Source organism: Eurosta solidaginis, chromosome 2 (genome assembly GCF_040869045.1).
Source record: "Eurosta solidaginis isolate ZX-2024a chromosome 2, ASM4086904v1, whole genome shotgun sequence".
Taxonomy (NCBI): Eukaryota; Metazoa; Arthropoda; class Insecta; order Diptera; family Tephritidae; genus Eurosta; species Eurosta solidaginis.
In genome coordinates, this window is record NC_090320.1 from 284,120,233 (window position 1) to 284,142,457 (window position 22,225).

The following is a 22,225-nucleotide window of genomic DNA, read 5'->3' on the forward strand; positions in this document are numbered from 1 at the left end:
TTTAATTTGTTCGTGTAAATTTGAGTAGCATACCGAAGTGACTTGCCTTCATATGGAAATGCTTTTTTTTGCACGATTTCTGTTCGTCGAGAGAGGACTTCACTTTTTAGTTGCCACCTCAGTTCCAAGTAGCATTTGTTGGCAAGGGTTATTCTCCGTTTTATTTCTGAGCAAACATATGTTTTCGGTGTTAAATAATCTTACAATCTTGTATTAATATCCGGCAAGAGTGGCGTAGCTGCGCCATTTCATTTTGGATGACAGCAAGTCTTTCGTTTTGTTTTCACTTACCACTTCATTTGCCTTTTTATCTAATCCAAAAAAGCAGAACTCACGGCGAGCTTATTAAGGCGAATAATATCAATATCATAAGCCAACAGTTGTACGCTCTTTTTAAGGCTTTTAACATCAAGGCTTAGTTCTACTGCAGGAAGTATCGTCTTCAGCGTAATGTTAGTGGAATCGCATGAATGTGAGTCGCCCTCTTCTGAAGCCTCCTTGGCTCTTTGGGCTTCGAATGGGTTGGAGACGTCGTTCCCAATCCTTACGGATTTGTCAGTGTCTTATAAACTTTGCAGGGAACTTAAATTCAGATATAGCAGCATACAAACTATCTTTTCTGCTCTGTCAAAAGCTGCTTTGAAATTGAAAAAAACAGAAGATTGTTAGCAGATTTACCAGGTTTGAAGCCGCAGTGCTAAGGTTAAAACTTATTGGCGCATAGTCATAGTCAAAATAAAATAGGTTTTAAATTTAGTTGCAGCTTTTTGACGTAATTTTCTATGAGCTATCTGCCAAAAAAGCTGTACCTTAGTTTAAAACCTATTTTATTTTGACTATGACTATGAGCCATTTTGTTTTCATTTCAAGCATTAGGCAACATAATTTACTCCCCGCTTAGCAACAGCAACTAACAATATGTTGGGCCTAGAAGTTCGAACAATGTTGTGCATCACTGCTCTTAGTACATGCGTGATTTTTTATAATTATATATATATCGGCCTGAGTGAGTTTCCGGCTAATATTTTATGTCATCGTGTTAATGGCGAAGCAATGTATGTAATTACTACCGATGTATGTATGTAACTAAAGCAAATGCTTACCTGGAAGTGAGTTTGTATGTATTTAAATGTACATACCACCAAGCTACCAATTAACAGCCACAAGTGAATTACTTACATGCTCTTTGCGCCCTTAGTGACCTACAACGTTCAACTTTGCTGCATAAATATGTAGCAAAGATATTCACAAGTTTGAGAAAGTTTGCCTTTTTCATACCTCACAATTCATTTCAATTTACTTGCGTCTTAACTCTGCACGCGTATATACTCGTAAATGTAATAAAGAAACTTCATTTGTGATTCGTTTTTATTTCTACTCTTTCATACATGTGTATGTATGTATGTATGTATTTATATTTATTGCTCTTTTGCATTTTGCGTTGATCATTAATTTAGATTTTTAGTTACTCTTTTGGTTTTCAAATACACATCACATCTACTATATCCCCGAAATTATATGAATATCATATAAATTTGTGTTTGAATTTATTTACAAGGTGTATACATTCATTAACCTATTAGCTATGTAATAATAATTATTAATAAAATAGTTTTAAATATACATACTCAGTAATTTTTTGATTTTTGAATGTATGTGCAGTAGCGAAAATAAACAAAGCAGTGAACATTTTTATTATATTTTGTCAATCAAATTATTTTTGTTTATTTTCGACGTTTTGAAAAAGAAACACTGTAAATGTTGTAACTTAAACTATGCGAGCCAAACTCACAGACGCTTCTAAAAAGATTCGAAAACTCGAAAAAGTTTTACGAAAATTTCGATCTTTTTATTTGGATTTCTTTGCATTTTTTTTAATATGTAGTTTTGTATTTTCAAGATTTTAGTATAAACCTCTCAAAAAATGTTTAACTGAAATTATGTAAACCAAACTTAAAAAGTGTTCGAAAAAAATCGAAAGTTTTCGAAAATTCGGACCTTTTTTTTTGGAGTTCGAGAAATTTTTACTGAAACTATGCGCGACAACCCCAAAAAAAAATTCAAAAATGTGAGAAAATTTCTCCGAAAATTTCGAAATCCTTACTTGGCATTTGAAACTGTGCAAGTCAACCGCAACAAAATTTCTAAAATTCGATAAAATTTCGATCTTTTTGTAGTTTGAGGAACTTTTACGAAAATTCCGAAATTTTTATTTGTAGTTATCTTAATTTTTTTCAGTAAGCAGATTCGTGGCCAAATCAATTTTAGTCTAACAAAGTATAAGTTATAGGTCTCCCTGATTTTCCTCCATAGAAAGTGTGAAAAATTTTTTTATATAAAAAAAAGTATTTGAAACACCTTCGGAAAGAAAAGTTGTCAAAAATTAATGCGAATTTCGAGAATTTCCCAACTTTTACTTTGTAAGTCTAAAATTTTTTGGGCAGCAAATCGGCATACTGAAAAAATTCAGAGAGCTCCATATCAAAGTTTCAAGTTTTCGAATATATACGATTTTTTTTTGCGGTTGGTTTCGATGGTTTTATTAAATTTTTTCGAATTTCAAATAAAATTTTTGTCAGACTTTCGAATTTTTGTTTAGGTTTGTTTGCATAGTTTCAATAAAATTTTCCGAAACTACAAATAAAAAGTTGTGGCAAACTTTTCTCGAATTGCAAATAAAAATTACTAAACTTTAAAGAAAAGATTTCGAAAAAACTCGACATTTTTTTTAAGGTTGAATTGCATAGTTTCAGTAAAATTTTCCCGAACTGCAAATAAAAATTTGTCAAATTTGCGTAAACTTTTATGAGATTGGTTGGCACAGTTTCAATAAAATTTTCTCAAACTACAAATAAAAATTTTGGAAAACTTTTCTCGAACTGCAAATAAAACTTTCCAAACTTTTAACAAAAATGTTGTGAAAAGTTCGTTTTTTTTTTGAGGTTAAATTTCGAAATTATCTAAAAACTGTCTCAAATTTTCGAAAACTTTTATTAGGTTTATTTACATACTTTTAGTTAAATTTTCTTAAATTCCAATTAAAAAATCGACATTTTCAAATTTTATAATTTCAGTAAAGCTTTCTCGAACCCCAAATAAAAAGTTTAAGTAAACTTTTGTCGATTTGCCAATAAAAATCTTGAAAGTTTTAAGAAAAAGTTTTTCCAAATTTTCTTAATTTTTCTTTTGAGCTTAGTTTGCATTGTTTGAGTGAACTTTACTCGAACTTCAAATAAAAAGGTCGCAATTTTCTTAAGTCTTTGAACATTTTTAAAAACTTTTTTGGTATGATTTGCATAGTTTTAGTAAAATTTTCTCGAACTACAAATAAAAACTTTGAAATCTTCGAATTTGTTCCAAAATCTTTCTAAATTTCTCAAATTTTCGAAACTTTTTTTGAGCATAGGTTCAGTGAACATTTCTTGAAATTAAAAAAAAAATTTGTAAATTTTTCGAAATTTCTTTGAGGTTTTTTGCATGGTTTTAGTAAATTTTTCTTGAATTGCAATTACACATTTTTTCAAGTTTTAAATAAGGCTATTTTGCATAGTTTAAGTAAAGTTTTCTCGAATTACAATTAAAAGTTTTTGCTAACTTTTCGCGAACCGCAAATAAAAATTGCAAAACTTTAAGCGAAAATTCTTCTTATATTTTAAAATTTTTTTAAGGTTGGTTGGCATAGTTTTAGAAAACTTTTTTCGAACTCCTAATAGAAAATTCGAAATTTGCTCAAATCTTCGAATTTTTCGAAAATTTTTTTGGGGTGGTTTACATAGTTTCTGTTTTCTTGAACTCCAAATAAAAAATTTAGTTTTAAATTTTCTTTGATAACTTTTTTGAGGGTGTTTGAATTGTTTCAGGTAAATTTTTTTCAAACTCTAAATAAAAAGTACGAAATTTTGGAAAACTTCTTAAATTTTTTCAACCTTTTTTTTTATTAAAATCTTGAAAATGAAATAAAAGATCCTGAAAAACGAAATTGTATAAAATTTTCCACTGTTATTATTCTTTTTGCTTATGTATATCTGTATATACGCTTTCATTCATTATTTACTATAATTTTTTGCTTAGTTTTGAACAAAGTAATTGAATAATTTTTTTTTGTGAATTTGGTGTTGAAAATTTTAATTGCAGGCTTAGTTTACTTAAAATATGTTTAATATTAATAACTTGCTGAATTTTTTTATGTTTCTTTTAATGTCATTGGTTCATATCTAAATTACGATATAAACTTAATAAACTAGTTGCATGATAAAATTGTGTTTGTGTTTCACTTTAGTTTTGGTTTAAATACATAAATAATTTCATATTTCAATGCTTGTTTTAGTGATTTTTCTTACAATGCTTATGCAATGATAAAAATAAAATAATTAGAAAAGAAATTTAAGTTAAACGGTTTTATTGAAAACAATACTTATTTCCTGGTGATCCACTTCTGACTCAATGATACTAGTTTCCTTCCTTTCATGGTTATCAATTTCAGATTCAAAGTCACTAATTTGAAAATCAGGATGGATTCGCGATCATCATTATCAAACGCAAACACTTCGAATTCGGCGAATCCATTTTTTATTGATTTGCGTATTGAATAAAATAATTAAAAACAATTTTTAGTTAAGCGGTTTTATTGAAAAAAATACTTACATGAAGTAATAATAATACTAGTCATCACACTCCTTATCAATCTAGGGCGTCGATCAGACAATTAAAAAAAAGCGTTGGGCGCGTGAAATTTCTGAAAATGTGAGGCGTAGCATGACCTTATTAGGTTCAGTTGGTTTTATATATGACTATCAATGGAAACTTGACGCGTCCAACGATTTTATTTAATTGTCTGATCAACGCCCTAGATTTATGAGTAGTGCTATGACTAGTATCTAGGACCTACCTAAATATTTTCCAGGTTTAGCATTACTAATATTACTTCATGTAAGTATTATGTTCAATAAAACCGCTTAACTTAAAAGTTTTTTTTATAAATTTTTTTTATTTTCAAGTTTTTAGTCTTTATTTAATTGCCTATTATTTCTCATTCTATTTAGTTCATTTAGTGACTCATTATTACAAGGACTCTTTCCTGACAATTTGTTATAATCTAAGTCCTCAATACATAATCCTTCCAAAGACTTTACTCGACTCTGCGCCACGTATGCTTGCCCTCCTCCAACTCCGAAATATTTGGATCTCACTCCTACCGGACTGTATGTAATATTTGTTCCAAATATGAGCCAAATCGGACATCATAGGCCGCTTTCTATTCATATGTGTATTATGTGTTCCAAATATGGACCAAATCGGACCAGAAATACGATTTTTTTTAATATGTCGAATCTTGCGCCACCTAGCGGAGATTTTTTTCATAGGTCGCTTTCTATTCTTGTATGTATATGTGTTCCAAATATGAGGCAATTCGGACCACAAATACGATTTTTTGAATATCTCGATCCCTGCGCCATCTAGCGGCGATTTTTTTCATAGGCCGCTTTCTATTCTTGTATGTATATGTGTTCCAAATATGAGCCAAATCGGACCCCAAATACGATTTTTGTGAATATCTCGATCCTTGCGCCACCTAGTGGCGATTTTTTGTCTTATTATTGCATTGTCATCGGGTTCTGAACTATATTCCAAGCTTCAAGCTTGTAGCTTATCGGGAAGTTACTTAAATTTCAATTACAAAATTCCTTCACAACGGCCTTGCATGCGGCCGTGCGGCCTGCCTGTCAAGTCAAGCTAAATAAAACCAGAGAAATAAAACCGTTTAAAAACACAGTCATTGTACAGATATCAATTTGATAATACAGTTCACCTGTGCAAATAAACGTATATATAAACAAACAATTACTAGGAAATTTTCTTTTGAAAAAGTATAGCGAAATATTTTGTCAAAGCCACGTTCATTTCATTTCGCTGCTATATGCCTCAATTAATTTTGTTTGTTTACCTAATTAAAAAATTTCATTATATTTTGATAAGAATTAATAGCCTTTATATTAAATAATATATTGTTAAATTTTCGAACATATTTATATGATCCCGAAGATGGCTTTAGAATAAAGCCGAAATATCGACAAGAATAAATTATATAACTATAATACAAAAAGTGTTTTTATTTAAATTGGCTTTCAGCTCAAAAATTTAACAATAAATTTCATTATAGTTATTAATTAAATATGCTTATTAGGCTCCTATAACAGAAAATTTAAATGGAAATATGATTATAAACACTTAATAACCGTTTTGTATTTGCCGAGCGGCCGCCGTGGTGTGATGGTAGCGTGCTCCGCCTACCACACCGAAGTTCCTGGGTTCGCGCCCCGGGCAAAGCAACATCAATAATTTTAGAAACTAGGTTTTTCAGTTAGAAGAAAATCTTTCTAAGCGGAGTCGTTCCTCCGCAGTTTTTGGCAAGCACTCCTAGTGTATTTCTGCTATGTAAAGCTCCTCAGTGAAAACTCATCTGCCTTGCAGATGCCGTTCTGAGTCGGCGGGAAGACATGTAGGTGTTATCCCGCCAAATTGTAGGAAAAATTAAAAGAAGCATGTGAAAATTGGAAGTTAAGCTTGGCCTAAAATTTCTTCGGAGATTATCGCGTCTTACATTTATTTATTTACTTAATTTATAATGGAACGAGTGAAACAAACAAAATTTTTTATTGTGTACCCTTGACTTTAATTGGGATGTATTGTTGTTATTTAAAATTCCGGAAATTTTGACTGCAAGGTGTTTGTTTATTTTTTATTCACAGTGCTCAATTAGATATAAATAGCGCCCACAGAATTAATCTCGGTATACTTTATAGTTAAAAAGTGTTGCAAAAGTTCTTAAATAAAATGGATTCACTCAATATTTTCTCGATCCTTTTCGTCGTTCTACGCTGGCTTTTATATACGAATGCACAATTTCGCATTGAAAATGGATTAGATATACCATTACCGCCGCCCACAGCTTATTTGGTATCAATCTTTTACTGTTCCTCGTATCGCTGCGCCGGTTCTCTAATCTCTATGAATTCGGTGGTTACAGATGCGGCTTGCGTACCCGAGGCAGAAAAGGGACATCTCCGCGTTTATGCTGGTGTAGCCTCTATAAAAAATTTAAATACAATAAAAATCCAAGATCGCGGAGTGAAGAGAATAATTATTGATACTGAATGTGAACGAGTACCACTCTTTATGAAAATAGCTGTGGTTAAAGTGGATAAAGCTTTTAGATGGGAGCCTAATGTGGTAATGTCTGCAAGCCTTTGCAACGTATTAGCAGCGCACATGGATTTGGAAGTTATTGGATGGGGTTCGGGTTATCGTACAACTGCTATAATGGGTATAGTACAAAAGGATCACTGTCAGAACGCCTTTACAAATATACGGTCATCTTTTATTCTACCAGACACAATCATTTGTGCTAGAAGTAGTGTAAGTACACTAGAATATGGAGATTCTGGGGCAGGGGCACTTGTGAATGACCAACTTTGTGCGGTGGCACACTGTACTAATAAAATGTCAGGTATTCCGGATTTATTTACAAACTTAGCAAATGAAGGAGTTAGAGACTTTTTAAGACGCCATGCATCTTAAATGGTGTTGCTATAAATTCAATGTTGAGCGGAATATCACCCTTACTCGACAGAACACCGAAATTCGAAACAAATTTTAAATAGGGCGTTTCGAAACAGTAGTTGAGATATGGTGACATTCCACTCAACAGTCGAACTGGCGATGTTTGTTTTATATATCATATATAAATAAAATATTATGATTGGGAGTAAATAAATATATGTGATTTTATGCAATGAAAGTGGTAAGTATGTAAATGCCTTATGAGACGAAGGTTGATCAATACCGTAAAGCTCCCTCGTGAAAGGAAAAGGAAATTGCGGAACAGCTACTTTGAGTCCCGCGTAAAACGGCTGATCAAACCAACTCAATGGAAGTCGACTTAATGGGTTATTGAAATCATAAAATAATGCCTTAGTCATAACGTTACCATAGCCAACCAACTAGTTTTTGGTTTTCACCCATACCCATAATCTATAAATTTTTGCGCTGCGAATTTAATACATGTTGGAGATTATGTTTTCGTTTAGAAATTTTTTACATTTTCTATTTGATGAAGTCAACACATATTTTAGGTTAAGGCACCAATTACCGATGCCAGTATACATATATTTAAGGTTAAGTCAAAATAGCTACAAGTGTTTTTCTAAACTTTTCTCATGCAATTAAATAAAAAGTTATATCATTGTGCATTTGCCATTTCTTACGTTACTCTATGTGCGATCGGCTGTTTATTTCAATTTCATATCGAGTGCTAACAGTTTGTTATCGGCGTGCAATCCGTCCATTACAAGTCAGTAGGAAACTAATATGAAGCTGATGAATTGGTCATACGAAGCCTATAATAAGCCGATGACTCGATGTAAATAATTGGCTATCGATAATAAGCCCAAAAATAAAAAATTAACTTGCCGGACTGAAGCTCTTTAAAACGACGGAGATTGTTTGCGGAAAATCTGGAGGACAGGGTTATTCAGCGAATTGGCGAGATAGCCGGCGAATTAGCGAATGCAAAGGAACGTACTGGGAAAATTGAAGAAAGAGTGGAAGTCGTGGAAAACGTATAAATGGAATTGGATTTTTTAAAACGCAAAACATATGATATGGGTGAAGAGATTCAAAAGCTTGAAAAAAATGTGGCCTCCAGTGATATTATCTTGATAGGAATACCGCCTACTAGGGATGAAAATATCAGCGATATATTTTCAAAGCTGTGTCGTGTCATAAATATTGTGCCTCCTATGTTGCGGCAATTCTTTCGTATGCGCGCAAACAACAATAACAACAGATCCAGTCCCGCTTCCATTCTAATTAAACCAAATACTGATCGAAGAATAAAGATGTTGCAGGGACGAAAAATAGTGTGAAGCAAGCTTCACAAAACATCTAGTAGGTCACATTCTCCACTTACCACAGCAGAATTTGTTAAACTACCACTGTCTGTATTTGTTATTTAAAAATTATTTGTACTCTTTTTATTCAGCTAATGTGTTCAGAATTTTAACTTTTACTCTCTAAAACTCCAATCACTGTATTTGTGTGCTTAAATTATGTTAAAAATTGTGTTAAAACTTTTGGTGTGGTGGAAGTGACCTAATAGAATTTTGTGAAGCTCCGCTGCTTTCCACTGAAGTTCGCTCATGCAACATCTTCATTTTGGATTATCTTTGATAAAATTAGATAGAGATCATAGATATTAATACATACATACATCTGTGAGAGAGGAAGATAGGTACATTGAATTAGAATTAAAAAGAAATTAAAAATTGTAAACATGTTATTGTTGATATTGCTGTATGAGTGATCAAGGTTGCCACTTTGGGTCCATTTGGACCAAATTTGGTCCGCTCTAACCCCGTTTGGTCCGCTGGTTCGTTTTTTTTTAATTGTGGTCCTTTTTGGGCAAGCCGTCACGATTTCGGTACTTTGATTAGAATTTTTAAATTTTTTTACTTTCATAACAATACGCAACACTGATTAAAATTTGCTTGTTTGAACCAGGCATGCTTAACGAACGAAACAATATCATTTCGTTACGATAATCAACGCTAATAAACGAAACGAAGTCACTTCGTTTCGTTTATTAACGTTAAGATCGTCAAATTAACGTTAATTTGACGTTCTTAACGTTAATAAACGAAACGAAGTGATATTGTTTCGTTCGTTAAGCATGCCTGGTTTGAACACACTGTGAACGGCAATCGATTTTTAGTAACTATCACCAGCAGAGCCGATAACTATTGGCCTGTTTTACATAGAACGCTTTGCAGTGCAACATTGTGCGTGTCTCGAAGTAAGTGGCGTTAGTGCAATACAGTCATTTATTGTCAGATCCCGAAATAAAAGCGTATATGCTGTTTCTCGCTTATATTCTCGTTATATTCTTAAAGTTATAAATACCTTAAATAAAGAGTTCCAATCAGAAATGATTCGTCTGCCATTCCTATACCATCAAATTGAAACACACTTCAAGCTTATCTCGAACAACTTCATACATAATGAGTACATAAAAAATATTTCGTTATTTTATAGCTCTTAAACGTAAGTAAGTAAGTAGTAGTGAACAGCGGAGGCACTGTTAAATAAAGCGCTTCTAAAAATCCAATGTAACTAGGCTCTGTTGATGCGCTCTTGTAAATATACCACACAATTTGGATCAAAAAACATGCTTTGTGGAATGCATTCAAAAGCAATAGATATTTAGCACTGCATTCTCCAAAAAATTATATACGGCTTTGCATTTGCTACGTCATGGCAAATACGCAACCTCAAAAACCGTAGTTTATTTTTATTGATGCGTTGAAAGTGATATAGATTATATATATGACCGATCTCTACGATTTTTTTAGACAACATTTTTTGTAATATATGTAAGCATTGTTTGAAATTAGAAGCTTCTGTCTGTTAAAATGGAGCAGAAATTACGAAAAGTACCAAAAAGTACCCTTATACTCCCTACTTTGGGGAGTTCAGAATTTCGTGTGTTTGGTGTTGGAAAGGTTGATACAGCAAATGAAGGCTACGGATACTGAACAACTTTTTTTCATTTTAAATGTTTTTTGCATATTTTGTTTTGTTTTGACAGTTTATAATTTGCTATTCAAAATTGAAAAAATAAACTAAGGGTTTTCATGTTGCATATTTGCCATGACGTAGCAAATGAAAAGCCGTATAATTTTTTGGCGTTTTGTGTAAAACTATTACACTCCCCTATTGCATGCTTGAAAAATTTTGATTTAAGTGATAAAACTTGCTACCTTGAATTATAAAATATTTTTGTTTAAAGTAAAGCTGAAGTATTCCTTGAAATCGATAACTTCACAGATGTACAACGACTTGCGGTAAAAGAAAAAATCATATTTTAGATTTTTATATTGAACTCTTAAAGCAAATGAAAACGCTTTGTTTTCTCTATATGTGATATACAAGTTTTATGTACAATTACTCCCGACAAGGTATTACCAGAAACTGAAACTTCTATAATACTGTTAATAAATAACTTTTCGTCCTTGATAAAGTGCGATCAAGATACCATTGTTCCTCTATTGAAGCTTTTAAGACTGTTAAATTGTGAGTTTAAGCCTGATGTAGACGTTTTAGCTTTTTGGGAAAAAGTAAGCTTTTATAGAAATGGTATGAATGAAAAGTGATTTGAAGAATTACTTGATTTTAAACAGGATTTACTGAGTCTGCCACATAGTTCGGCGGCAGCAGAGCGAAAATTTTTTGAATTGTCTGTTATTAAAACCAAATTACGCAACAAATTTGAGTTTATTTCTATCAACTGCATAATGTTAGCCAAAGAACTTTGTACGCAAAACCCAGGTCCTCATTACGTTTGGTCGGTGAAAGACAGAGGCTGGTCCTACAAAAGTTATACAATGAACGATATAAAACTGTTTTTATTATACGTTTTTTCTATGTAGCCCAGAAAATATTATAAGCATATATGCTTTAAGTTTTTAAATTTATACACATTAGGCCGGGTCGATTTATGGGGAGGTAAAAAAATCGCCATTGCTCTGTGAAAATCATATTCTAGGGATCAAAATAAGAAACTTTGCCGAAGGAACCATACCTCTAAAACGAATTCTGATGTCCTCCCTTTGGGTCGTAGGGGCAAATTTTGAAATACCCACTTTGAAATGCCTATGCTTTTTTCTTTTAGGGGTTTATTTTTCTCTTTAGAAATTTATTTAGTGAGAATATGTGTAAATGAAAAAATGAATTTAACTTAGTAATAGAAAAGAAATAAAAAAAAATTATTCGAAATTAGCGTTTTTGCAACCCCCTTTTTAAACCAAAGCATCACTGTGATGCATTTGCATGTCCTAAACATAGTTGTGTGGGTGTTTTATTGAACCGTTGAACTGTGACAAAATTGCGGATCGTAAAATTGCTTGTGTTGTTTTTTTTAAGCCACCACAAGACACAGCAATTAGAATTGAAATTGCCCCTACCCAAAAGTTCGACCCAAAGGAGGGGGGCATCAGAATTCGTTTTAGAGGTATGGTTCCTTCGGCAAAGTTTCTTATTTTATATCCCCAAAATACGATTTTCATAGAGCAATGAGCGATTTTTAAATCGACCCGCCCTAATACACATACATATATGTATAAGACTGAAAAATATGCCCATATGTAATAAAATGTATTATCATCAATTTTAATTGAAGCACTTTTTGTTTGATTGTAACGTCGTGTTGTTTTGTACTTTTTAAGTTGTTGATTATTAAATTGTTTTTATACCAATAAATGAAATCATATTTCGGTCCTTTTTTTAAATTTGGTCCTTTTTTTACACAAATTTTGGTCCCAAATGAAAACAGGCTGTGGTTTCTAAGTACTATCTTTTTGGTGCTTCTCTTTTGTGCACAATCAAGTACGTAGGTATACTAAATATTTTTCCAGCACAAAATGTATGGAATATTTTAAGGCGCGTTAAACACAGAACATTGACTAGTAGCATTGGATTTTCATTAGTGCGTTATTTGCAATGCTTCCACTATTCAACATTATATCAATATTATTTATATATATTTAATTGGAGGTTAAAGGCTCACATTGCTTTATACAAACTTTTTGTTATTGATATTAGAGAAAAGCTAAAAAATTTGCTCACGGCGATGGTTACTAAGACATGTATCTGAATATCACTTCTGAAGCAGTTAGCTGAATGTCAGGTCACTTCTTCATCAGCCCTTCTAAAATTTCAATTTTGCCAATATAATTCCGTTGAACGCGCCTCAAAATAAAACATCCATTCCATCCACATATTCTCAGAACTTTTTCCGTTTTTGAGACAAAGAGAATGGAACTTTCAATTGCGGTATTTCCCGATTTTTTTTAAATGCCGTTCAAATTTGTTTGCATAGTTTCAATTGCAAAATTCATTGTAGTTTTTTCGAAAACAATAAACTGACGTAATTTCATAGAAACTGGTGTCCGCTATTTTTCTGTTTTCTCTTTTTTTGTTTTAGCGATAAAAAACACTTCCCGATGGGGAGTGCTACCGACGTTGATGGTCTTTTCAAGGATATAGAACCGGTACGCTCGGGTAACAAGCACCAGTAAGGTACAAGCCTGACCCTTTCGGGAGCGTATTCATATGACCACATTGAACGTTCGACCTCATTTCACCTCCCACCCCCCAATTACAAGACAAACTTGGAATCGCCGGGGCCTCGCCTGCTAAAGAACCAGAATTTTCCGCTGGTAGGTGAGGTTAACAATTGGGTTGAATAATCTATAAGTTGCGCCGGAAAACCCTTAGAAAGGGCGCTACACAACCCCTTGAATCATGTGGATATATCAGGGGAGTGCCTCTAAATCCAAAAAAAAAAAAAAAATCCCCAAAAACAGAATCCTCAGCTAAAAAAAAAATCCCAAATACATAATCCCAAAATTTAAAATCCCATAACCAAAATCCCCAACACAAAATCGTCGCACTTTTTTTGGGGCTAAATGCCCAAACCTTTTTTGAGGAAATATCAAAAAACTTCGAACGCAAAATCACAAAAATTTTAATTAAATCATAAAGTAAAGTTCTGACGCGTATAAACATAATTACGCATTATATATATTAAGTATGATAAAATATATAAGCATAAAGTAAATTGATGGGGAATAACCTAATGTTACACGTTCTATTTGCATTCTGTTTTCATATCTTCTTTCTGTTCTAACCATGTCAATGTTATATTGCGAATTTGACAACAACTGACTTAAATTTTATTTTCTATTTATTTAATTTTGGTTTATAAATTTATTATTAAAAATACTGTGAAAAAATATTAAAAATTTAAATGAAAAACCTAGATCTGGTATTCAAGCTATGATGAGAAAATATCGCAAAAATAGCATAATATCATTAGTATAGATATTGAATAGAAGGAAACTACGAAATATTGAAAAAAGGAAAATTCAAAACGTTACAGATCTCCATCGCCTAAATATCTTCTTGGAGAAAAAATTCCGTTAAAGTATAAGTTTTGTTTGTCAAATGAATTTCTATCGCCTTATTAACCGCAAAATGTATCGAATTAGTTACTTCTTGGCGATAGACGATAAAATTATCAGAAAACTGCTGGCAGGGTTTTGTAATGTAATTTATACATAAAAATATATGTATGTGAATAAGTATTTATAATTTGTAAAAACAAAAGAAAATGTTCCGGTGTTTATTTGCAATGCAATGAATTTTGAATTTTTTTGTTATGTAAATACTATATTAATTGTATTTATAAGTTATTGCGTTGCACTGTATTTTCTTCAATGTGCCCATTAAATATTTGTGAAATCATCAATATTGAAGTGTTAATTTGGAAATAGAATAAACATAACTATTCTTTTTCTGTGTAAAAAAACATTCAAATTAGGTTTGAAATCGCGGCGATTTTAATGTTTTTCACACAGAAAATAGGGATTTCGTGTTGGAGATTTTGATTTTGGGGATTTTCATTGTGGGATTTTGATTTTGGGGATTTTGATTTGGGGATTTTAATTTGAGGATTTAGATTTTGGGGATAAAGGGGGTAACCCTATTTAAGTAGCCTCTCACTGACGAGAGTATATATTCTAAATCCCTTAACCCGATGTAGAAGATATTTTTGTACTCGCTGATGTATGTAGATTATTTTCCATGAAACCATTTAAATTAAACCATTTTCTTAACAAACGACACATTACGTAAAAAAGAGAATAGAAGAAACCAACGAGTAAATTCGATTTTCTTTTCCAGTGCATAAAATTTAACATCCTGGCTCACTCATACAAACAGAGTCTTGAATACGTAGTAAGTACATACTTCAACGCTAATTGTAAATGTCAATAGGGAATAATGATTAAAGACTTCCAATTACTTGATGCTCATTTAGTGATTCTTAAATACTTGTACTAGTTTTTATATTATGATGTAGTTGAGACAAAAGGAAGAAATGCCCACACAAAACCAAGCAAAATGGTAATGGTCAGATGGCCACGAAAATGCTTCAAATACTTAATTTCCTTTTGACACCTTCCGCTTTCTACAAGAGTAATTATGCTGTCACAAGTACGATTTAATTACTCAACAAACACTAAGCACTTTTAGTTTAGTGAAGAGTAAATAACAGTAATTAAGTGATTAATAAGTGAATGTGAATACAGTTTTGAGGAAAATGTCATTTGGCGATGATGTAGGCATGATGGGAACTTATAATGAAGTAGAATTGCTTTTAAAGCTTTCGATATGACTGCTATTCTAGAATCAAGCTGGTAAAGAGGATTATAGACAGTTCTGGAAACAATATGTCTATCCCTGAAACTGTTTTATATATCAACGGTAGTTTTGTAATCGGCGGCCGCCGTGGTGTCATGGTAGTGTGCTCCGCCTACCACACCGAAGATCCTGGGTTCACCCCCGGGCAAAGCAACATCAAAATTTTAGAAACAAGTTTTTTCAATTTGAAGAAAATTTTTCTAACGGGGTCGCCCCTCGGCAGTGTTTGGCAAGCACTCCAAATGTACTTCTGCCATGAAAAGCTCTCAGTGAAAGCTTATCTGCCTTGCAGATGCCGTTATGAGTCGGCATATAACAAGTAGGTGTCCCGACTATTTGTAAGACAAATTTAAAGGAGCACGACGCAAATTGGAAGAGAAGCTCGGCCTAAAATCTCTATGGAGGTTATCACGCTTTATTTATTTTATTTATTTTTATTGTTTTGTAATCCGAATGCTTTGAGAGACAGTGAATTAATACACAAAACTTAATACATAGATCTTAATTAAAATTGCTTGATGGTAAAATTTTAGTACCAATCCATGCGCCGAACTTCAGGATATCAAACCAAGTTTGATTTAAGGATGCGTTTAAGAAGATTAGTCAGATCGCATTATGATCTGTAAGACATTAGACCACCATCCTGAAGATGCCAACAAAAGCGTGAGTTCGCAAAGAATAGTAAGGTGGCCAGACCGGTGAGAAAATGGCCCTTAAAGTTATCATGCGACTGATCCACGTTGGAATGGAGTGCAGAGAAATGCGCATGCGAAGAAGTGGCAATGAAATCGCTTTTCCTCTCCGTGAAGTTATGCCTAACGGCGATTCCCTGGCGGTGTGGGCACATGAACTGGATTTGTCTGGTCTCACTTGGCCACTTGAGGGCAATCCGCTGCCCCGACGCACGGTGGGGTATTTGAACAATCTAGCTGGCCAAAACTACAACAGCAGTTATTTCTGTTAAAAAAGTGGTCGTCTCACTTCATTGTTATGAAAGGAAATATTTGTAAGTAAATTCATGGTGTTCCGCGAAGAATTACTATGGATCAAGCCCCCGGTTTGGGAGGGACCCAGGGTATTTTTTTGGCATTACATGAGATATGTATGTCAATATGGGTATCAAACAAAAGCTATTTTACTCCGTATTTCAACTGACTCCTTTAGGTAGGGTTGCCACCTCACCTCCTTTTTTATATTTCTTTGTATATCCCCTACCATCTCGGAAACGGCTTAACCGATGTGAATCAAATTTGGTACATCGATATAGTATTACATTTTAGGACTTTTCACCTAGGTGTTGACACTGCGGATGTTTTCACAAGGTTGCCGTCTTTTGCGAATAAGGGTATCAGTCTCTTACAAAACTGATCACCCCTCAAAAAATCGCGGGTATGCGCAGCCGTTCTTGTTATTAAACTTTGATACAAACACAAGCTTATGTATTGCCAAAAAATTACTGACATGATACGCCATGAAAAAAAGATATATCTTTTTGTTTGCGCCATAGTTCTATAGGTGGACGCCTTTTCGAGAAATCGTCATAAAGGTGGGCCAGGGGTGACTCTAGAATGTGTGTGTACGATACGGGTATCAAATGAAAGGTATTAATTAGCATTTTAAAAGCGAGTGAACCTTAGTTGTATATGTGAAGGCGTTTTCGAGATTTCGGCCCAGGGTGACCCAGAACATCATCTGTCGGGTACCGCTAATTTATTTATATATGTAATAACACCAACAGTATTCCTGTCATGATTCCAAGGGCTTTGGATTTCGCCCTGCAGGAATTTTTAATTTTCTTCTACTTAATATGACAGGTGTCACAACCATTTTACAAAGTTTTTTCTAAAGTTATATTTTGCGTCAAAAAACCAATCCAGTCACCGTATTTGGTATAGAATTATTTCATTTTTCGAAACTTTCGAAATTTTCGATATCGAAAAAGTGGGCGTGGTCATAGTCGGATTTCGCCCACTTTTAATACCAAGATAAAGTGAGTTCAGATAAGTACGTGAACTAAGTTTAGTAAAGATATATCGATTTTTGGTCAAGTTATCGTGCTAGGGGCCGAGCGGAAGGACAGACGGTCGACTGTGTGTAAAAACTGGGCGTGGCTTCAACCGATTTCGCCCATTTTCACAGAAAACAGTTATCGCCATAGAAGCTATGCCCTTACCAAATTTCACAAGGATTGGTAGATTTTTGTTCGACTTATGGCGTTAAAAGTATTCTAGACAAATTAAATAAAAAAGGGTGGAGCCACGCATATTTTGAAACTTTCCTTTATTTTTGTATTTTGTTGCACTATATCATTTCTGGAGTTGAATGTTGGCATAATTTACTTATATACTGTAAAGATATTAACCTTTTTTTTAAATTTGACTTAAAAAAAAAAACTTTTTTTTTAAGTGGGCGTGGTCGTTCTCCGATTTTGCTAATTTGTGTTAAGCATACATATAAAAATAGGAAAGACGTTCCTGCCAAATTTCATCATGATATCTTCAACGACTGCCAAATTACAGTTTGCAAAACTTTTAAATTACCTTCTTTTAAAAGTGGGCGGTGCCACGCCCATTGTCCAAAATTTTGGTAATGAATTATCGCAGTTTTTCGGGTTTTCAAAATATTCGATATCGAAAAAGTGGGCGTGGTTATAGTCCGATTTCGTTCATTTTAAATAGCGATCTGAAATGAGTGCCCAGGAACGTACGTACCAAATTTCATCGAAATATCTCAAAATTTATTTTTTTATTAATGTTAGTTTTTTAATAAGCTGATGCGGTCTGATGTGCGCTAGTGCAAGAAAAAAAGATATACTTTTTCTCCACTTAACTCCCTACGTTTCGCCAATCTCCTTGGCATCCGCAGGGGCAGGATCTTTATTTTATAAGACACAAACAAAGATAATACATAAGAGACAATATCATAAAAAACATGTATAAGTGTCGCTTACATTGAAAAGTTGGAAAAAATATATAATATAAAAACATTAAACAATACAACATTTTTTTTAAATTTGAGTCACATAACATAATTTATCTGTACCATCAATGTCAGGTACATTTATCAGACTGATTTGTTATCATAAACATAACAAATATGCTGCCGCGATTTCGTCGCTATCTTCCCTTTTGTTCATTGTTTTTTCTCTGTTTTTCAAAATATGTAGGCTCTCCAGTGTATATCTTGTTCTCTCTCTTTTCTCTGTGTCTAAAATTTTGCCGTTTTGATCAGCTGTATGCGAATGTGTCAGTATATGTTGCTTTAAAGCTGTACCGCTTTTGTTTCTTCTTATAACCGATTCGTGTTCTTGTAATGGCACTCCTAGTGGTCTTTTTGTCGTTCCAATGTATATTTTGTTGCATTCGTTGTTCTCTCCTCCGTTGCATTTAATTTCGTATATGACATTGTTTCTATGTTGTGATTCTATTTTGCTTTTGGTTTTGGTGTATACAGTTGAGAGTGTGCAATTTGATTTGTACGCCAGAGATATGTCTTGTTTGTGTTCTTTTAAGTTTTTGTTTAGCTCTTCTGAGAATTTTGGAATGTATGTGATGCTGTGGTATGGTTTTGTCTCATTTGTTGTTTGTGAAAGGGTTATTTGTTTGGACTTATTATTAATTTCTTTGGTTTTTTGTTCAATGAGGGTATTTACTAAATGACGCGGGTAGTTGTTATTTATAAGCACTTTGCAAGTTTTTTCCTTGTTCGATTCCGTAAATTGTTCAGGGCTAAGGGTTAAAACTTTACTTATCATATTTTTAGCTGTATTGATTTTGTATTTTTTCGGCTGGGCTGAGAGAAAATTGATTATTCTGCCTGACGCTATAGGTTTCGTGTACCAATTGAGAAAAATTTCATTGTCGTTTCTGTGTATAAGGACATCCAAAAACGGGATCTTTTGGTTTTCTTCTTTTTCCATAGTAAACTGTAATTTGTTATGATGCTGGTTGAAAGTGTTCAGAATAACCTCAACGTCGTTTTGTTTTACAATAGCAAAAATGTCGTCTACATATTTTACTATAAACTTTATATTTATGTTGTGAAGTTTCTTTAATTGTAAAATGGTGGCATCGAGTAAATCGTCCATGATTACGTCCGCTATTGTCGTAGATAGGGGGTTGCCCATGGGCATTCCAAAGCTTTGCGTATAAATTTTGTTATCGTACATGAAATAGTTATTGTCCTTCAGACAGAAGTTCAGTATTTCCAGAAACTTATTTCTCGGTATGTTTGTTTGGATCTGATGAAACTTACTCATTATGATTTTGATAGCAAGATATGTGGGTATGCTAGTGAATAATGACACCACAACGAAGGATACCAATAAGTCGTCTTCGCATATTTCAACCTTCTCCAACCTACATTTGAGTCTAAAAGAGTTTTTTATATTGTACTCGTCCGAAAATAAGTCTTTCAGCAATTTTCCAACAAATTTGGACAAACCATAGCGGGGAACATTGACCGAGGATGCTATTTGACGTAGAGGTAGATCCGGCTTATGAGTTTTCGGTAAGCCGTACAGTCGTGGCGCATTAGGTGCTGTGCATGTGAGTTGCTGTTTGTCTTTAAAGTTAATTAGTTTGATTTTGTTGAGTTCGTCGACGATGTTGTTGTTCTGTTTCTGTAGCTTGTTAGTTGGCTCACTTCGGGCTACTCTATAAGTGCTTTTGTCTCCAACTTATTCATTTTCTCCCTGTAATCAGCTTTGTACATGACCAATGTCTCTCTTCTTTCTTGCACTAGCGCACATCAGACCGCATCAGCTTATTAAAAAACTAACATTAATAAAAAAATTTATAAAGCGGTCATCAAATAAATATCATCTCAAAATTTACTCAAGTTATCGGGTTTACGGACGGACGGACATGGCTAAATGAATTTCTTTCTACGCCCAGATCATTTTGATATACAGAAGTCTATTTAATTTATGCCGTTACAGGGTACCGTTATGCGAACAAAATTAATATACTCTGTGAGCTCTGCTCAGCTGTAAAGTAGCAAACTCTGTAAGCAAGCTTACCTTCCTACAGTTCGATCCATGGAGACGTCGAGATATCTGCAACTAAGATGTGTTGTTCAAACCAAAACGCAATATTTCACTAATGCAGCCATAACTTATAAAACAAATTAACTTAAATAATAATATTCTTTTATATAATTCTCAGAATTAGTTCGAAATGTAAACGGTAAACTAATTGACTACTTAGTATGTTCTTCATAAAGGATACTAGTCACTAAAACGTTTTAAAATATTCATGCCTATAACCCAATAAACCGTAAATAAAGCTCTCGCACTAATAGCGTTTTCTTTTCTGGAAAAAGTGTTACGCTTTTTGTACGCCGCGCAAGAGTTGTAAATATTGTAACGAATTTAGGGAATTTCCGCTTATTCAAACCTTTTGCTAACGTTCGAATCGCTAAACTGTTGAATAAATCACTCCAATATTCAGTATTGCAATATGGTCTTTATTTAGTCTATTTGGGGTTGGACGATTATATTTCAATATCACGTACTTCACAACAGCGTGTTTAAATCAAACTGATTACTGAATACTCAGCTTGCGCTACTCTTATATTCTCTGTTGCTTGGTCTGTATATTTCTGCAAAGGTCTGGACCTTCTAGAATTGTCTGCTTAGTTACCAGCTAAAAACGTGTATATTTGTAGTTTATAGCCATATGCGTGTGTATGTGTTATTACATGTCTGTGTGTGTGTGAGATATCTCTTCGTCGCTTTCTACAAAAGTGTTGCTAGCTTTAATGTGGACATGTATAAAGGAGTGGCTGCTTTCTTTTTTTTTGTTGTTACGTGATTATTTACTGACAGCCTAGTGATGTCAACATTCGCAACAATATATTTTGTTCTATTCTAAAAAGCAGGTAACGCCTTTACGGGGTATTTCGTTCTTTTGTGAAAATGGTTGCCTCCTCGCAACCCAAAAGCGTTACACTTTTACCCTGCATAAAATGGCGATGTGGCAGTGCTACTCTGCCAAACCAGCTGAACGTGACCATTTATTTTCGTAACTTCACAAATTTTAGCGAAGAAAATTGAAATTAAGGAAGTAATTCCTAATGAATATTTACTATCTTTGACTGCGCATTTGTGAAAATCAGCTAATACATGGGGTAGCCGTTCATGTTCTTTGCATGCACTATAAATGTTCAAAATTTTCTGGGGTAGGGGTAACTCTATTAAGGCTTTATCATTTACTAAGGCAACAATTTATTTCAGAAAAAAAACGCTATGAGGATTTCAAAAGCGTTCAGTAACCTGTACCTTAAAAGTAACATGCACATAAAAAGTGAAATGTACTGAAGAAGTAGTCTGTATCGAAAAATGGCCAGTACCGAAAGACAACCTCTGCCAAAAATGTGACCTGCAGCGAAAAAGTAGCCGATAACGAAATTCTAAGGCGATTTAGAAAAACTAACCTGTGCTGAAAAAGTATCTAGCTTCTACCGAAAAAAGGATTTGTACTGAAAAATGGGCCTGTGATAGAAAATTTACGTATATCAAAAAAGTTAAAACTTGGTTTCCTCGTGGTGCCGTTATATAGTGGTAGAGAAGGTTGTCAAAGAGGTAGCAATGTAAAAGTAATTATGTGGAAACTAAGAAGACGGTGAGAGGGCAATAAATATTGTGGCCGCCATGGCGGTACGAACTCGTTCATCAATGTTTTTTCCCACCGCTATACTCAAATCGGCTAATATTTTTTTCCAAATATTTCAAAAGTAAAAAAATTCCGACTTCAAATATATTTTTGAAAATCTTTTAACAGCAAACATATCGAACAACATGAAGAATAAATTAAGAAGTCTGGCCTTCTCGCGAGATTGTCGAATCTCGAATTACTCGTAAGGCTCGCGAGATTCTCGACTCTTGAATTACTCGCAAGGCTCGCGAGCT

At 33.6% G+C, this 22,225-nt stretch overlaps 1 protein-coding gene across 3 annotated transcripts in view; it reads right to left on the minus strand.

The window, feature by feature from the left end:
• dcma (decima) overlaps window positions 1–22,225 on the minus strand; it is a 214,977-nt gene that overhangs the window by 15,701 nt on the left and 177,051 nt on the right. For 2 of the 3 annotated variants that reach the window (XM_067768294.1, XM_067768292.1), the window contains exon 6: window positions 1,355–5,733. The exons of the other annotated variant lie outside the window; for it this stretch is intronic. The gene's annotated coding sequence lies outside the window, so the exon portion shown is untranslated. Of the gene's footprint in view, window positions 1–1,354; window positions 5,734–22,225 lie in introns of those variants that run through there. 3 annotated transcript variants of the gene reach the window in all.